General features: G+C 39.7%; 1 pseudogene; it reads right to left on the bottom strand.

Moving 5' to 3' along the window:
• Nucleotides 1–572: 572 nt before the first annotated feature.
• LOC122010768 lies at nt 573–1,495 on the bottom strand (annotated as a pseudogene).
• Between the last annotated feature and the right edge of the window lie 2,811 nt (nt 1,496–4,306).

Genomic DNA, 4,306 nt, shown 5'->3' with positions numbered 1-4,306 from the left:
TATATGAGAAAAGTGAGTGTGACCTTTCTGTTAAGATAAGTTAATAAGGCATGCTTGTCGTAGCTAATCCGGCAGTGTGACTTTATTAAGTGTTTTTGTTCCCTTAGTCACACAGTAAAAAAAAATAGTCATGATCGAATATTCAGACATTAACCTAAATTGCTTGTCTTTAATATTTTTGTCATTAATTTTTAATTACCGATTTTAATTTGATTGTTAGTGATCAAATATAAAATCGGTTGATAATTTTAGATACCAATATATTATTTTAATTCGATCTCTAAAATTATGTATATTCGGTTAGTAATTTAGTAAATACATTTAAATTTAATTGCTAAAATAGTGATAAATATTGTAAATCAGTCCTTATTTTGTCATGAATATAATATCTAATCTTTGCAGTGTAATGCATTCAAACTCAGGGGGCGTTTGGTTTAAATTTATCAATCGGAATGGTAATGGGTTTGATTATGGAGTCAATGGGAATGGGAATTAGGATTGCATTATTAGCGTTTGGTTCAAAATCTGGAATGAATATGATTATAATTGATGATGTTTGTTTCGAATCAACATTAGTAATGAGAATCAAATAAATTTTCAATTTTATCCTTCCACGTTAGGTAAATGCCCGACGTCTCCCCCTTCGCCGGCAGCAGCGACCATCCCTCCGGTATCGCTTCAGCAACGCCTTCAAGTCATCGATGGCGTCGTCGCTGACGCCAAACGTCTCGAAGCCGCACCACTCCAACCGTCGGCACCACTGCCTCCCTCTCTCCCTTCGCTCACCGTCCACCACTGCGTCTGCGCCGCCCTCGCACGCCAGCAGTCCGACGAGGCTCCAGAAGCACTCCCTCTCCAGAGCAAGCCGCCGCAGCCCGTAGGAATGAGTCCCTTGAATCCCCGCACCCGGCTCTCTGAAGAGCGCCGACGCAGTTCACCGCGACGGCCTCCCCTTCGCGGAGCTCGAGCTTCTCGGGGCACAGCGCGTCAGCGAGGCGCGACAACGCGGGGGCGGCGATAGCCCGGAACTCGAGCGGCACGCCCATAAGCCGCGCGAACTTCTCGATGAGCGCTCCGATCTCGGCCACGACGCCAGCGGCAGTGGAGGAGACGACGGTGAGCCGGGCGCGCGGGGCGTCTGCGTCGGCGCGCGAGGCGAGGGCCTCGAGGAGCGTGGGCCACTGGGTGCAGAAGGTGTTGCTGACGTTGACGATGTGGAGAGCAGGCTCACCGTCGAGGGCCTGGAGGAGGGCGCCGTTGGCGGCGACGTGGCCGAAAGTGGACCACGGGGCAGCCTCCTGGAACTTGAGGGCGAGGCGGCGGGTGAGGCGAAGGAGACGGTGCGTTCGGCGACGATGAGGGAGGTGTTGTAGCAGTGGTCGCCGGAGGCTGTGGCTCGGCAGAAGAGGGCCTGCAAGAAGGCATAGGCGAGGTGCTGCTCGCAGTCGCCGTAGGGGGAGGCGAGCTCGTTGAGCATCCAGAGGAGGCGGCGTTGGTGTCGTTCGAAGCAAAGAGGAGAGGAGGAGAGAAATGCGATGGGAAATTAGGTTAAGGGTATTTTTGGGATTAATGAGGAATGGTGATTGCTGTAAATACAGGAATGAGTGATTGAAGGGGTGGGACACCGGAATAAGCCATTACCTACTAATAAGGAATCATTCCCTTATTTTTATTCCCATTGTTGTAATCCAAACATTAACATTGATTGCTATTCCCATTCCTTACTTCTATTCCCTTAAACCAAACGCCCCCTCATTATTTTGCAATGTAGACCATTGAAATGTCTCTTGACTGAAAAAGGTTAAACTTTCTTTTATAAGAGAATAGAAGGATTTTCCCAAATAGAAATATTACATGGACGATATTGATGGTACTATTTCACCAAAAGAAAATTTTGAGAATTTTATAATTCAACATATAAAACACCTTAAAATTTATGAGGTAATTTTTTTCCAAATATTATTTTGTAATATTTTTTGTTTTGCATATGTATAGAAGAAAATTATTCATTTAGTCAACTTATTGTGTTTTCTCTTCCTGATTCTCTTATATTCTTTTAAAAATATGTAAGTGAGTTAGTTGTTGGAATTTTATTGGATGACCCACCGGTAAAACATTAGTTGTCAAGGTCATAGAAGATGAGGCAGAGCAAATTTTATTTACAAATAGGTTCCCTCAATCATAATACAAGAAAATAGTCAGTCGAATATTCAACTGTTGACAGAAATTATCTTTAATACTTTTGTTATTAACTTTTAACGATCGATTTTAATTCAGTCATTAAGCGACCGAATATAATGTAGATTGTTAAAAATATCAACCGATATATTATTTTAATTTAGTCAAATCATTAAAATTAACAATTGAATATAATATATTAATATTGATCGCTAAATACTACCGTATAACTTGTTTTCTTCGTATCATTTCTTTGCTCTTTCACTAAAATACATAATGTCGCTGCCCCTCTCCAAGCTGTTGTAATATGTGAATGTAGTCCTACCTCTGTCCCTATTGCGCATTTTGAGCATGCCTCTAGGGTAGAACAATCGGTTCAAAATCAAACCGACCAATCCAATTAAATTGAAATCGAACAAATCGAAGTTTTTTCAAATTAACAGAACCGACCGATCTTTTTAATAAAAATCGGACAAACTAAACTTATAATCACATCAGTTAATTATACCAACAACCTAATTAATTAGACTGTGGTACATCTTCAGTTCGATTCAGTTGATAATATCAATTTATTAGTTTATCCGAATTATGTTTTGAATTTAAAATCGAATTAAAATTATTTGAAATAATAATTATTTTTTTAAGAAAAATATGAATTTTTAAAATAATCAAATTAAATTTTTAAATTTGATTAGTTCAATTTAATCGAAATTTTACTCACCCTCTCACCTAACTTCCCTCTTCAACATCAAGAAACTATTATGCCTGCCCTCCCCTACATTCTGATTTCTCTTACATATGTTTTTGTTTTTATTTTTACCTTCTCCCGATTGCATCTGTGCCAACCTCTTATCTTGCTGACCCATAAGCCTAAATGATCGCTAAGGGCTTCTTCCCTGCTAATTATAAATTATAGAGTGCAATTACTGAGGAAAGAAGTATTAACGAGAACGGAAAGAATTGATTAGGCTAGATCAAGACATTGACAAGTATAATATCATCTCAAGTGAAAAGGATATGGGGTGATTGTGATAGAATACAAATATGTCACTTGGGCAGTTTTTAAAATACATTTTAGTTGTATAAAAAATAGTTAAAAAATTGTAGGGATAATATAATTAGCTAAATACATTATGTGATTTGTAGGACTTTGATTCGAGACGAGCACCTCAACGTGGGATTTGTTTCGATACGATCTTCGTTTTGAGACGGGTACCTTTTACTTATCTCTTTTGATATTGTTATTTGATATGCGTAATAGGTTATAATTAGTAGTAATAATTATGTTTATATTTACTTGGTATGTCACTACTTGATACTCGTAGTATGCCCATATTATTTATCCGTTATGCATTTATGTTTATGCCTCTTGATTCTTGCCATATATATTTATGTTCATAGAATTAGTGACATACAACGCATTACCAGGTATATGCCTAGCTACTAGATATACTTGGCATGTGTACATAGATTTATTATCTGGCATGTGTATCTAGTTTTTTTTATCTAGCATGTATACCTAGATCCTTGTTATGGACTCGGTTTTCTTTTTGGTACATATTATATAGAGGTTGATATTTTCAGGAGTTACATGCTTTAGTGTCATATATGCACCATTTTGCATGCTGAGCAATTGTCAGCTCCTTTATAGTTGAACACATCGCCAGTTACATGATCTGCACACACAACCACTCATGGGTTAGTGGTACATCAGGCAGGGTGTGTGCAGTTTGCTCTGTTAGGGCTCCGCTAGTCCACTCATAGGTAGTGTGACTGCAGCGTGGTAGCGGGCAGAGATCCCTCCTCTTGACTATGACACGGGGAGATGAGAGCTTAGGCTTCCCATTATGTTTGGGGTAGGAGGATACGTGTACTCCGACAGCATCCTGTCAACTCGATCACTCAGGAGTAGTGATGGTAGAGTACACAATTGTCATAGTCCTACCCACTTGATCTCACCATCACATGTGAGGTGACTGACTGGCGTCAGGGGTAATCGTGTTATTTGCATCATATGCATGGATTATATTTATTGCTTGTGATTGCTACATATCTTACTATGCATGTCTGCTCGATACCCGCTGAATTCTTGAACTCACTCCGTTGATTATTTCCTATTTCAAGTTGA

This window comes from Zingiber officinale, chromosome 8A (assembly GCF_018446385.1).
Source record: "Zingiber officinale cultivar Zhangliang chromosome 8A, Zo_v1.1, whole genome shotgun sequence".
Taxonomy (NCBI): Eukaryota; Viridiplantae; Streptophyta; class Magnoliopsida; order Zingiberales; family Zingiberaceae; genus Zingiber; species Zingiber officinale.
This window is presented reverse-complemented; position numbering and strand designations above follow the sequence as displayed.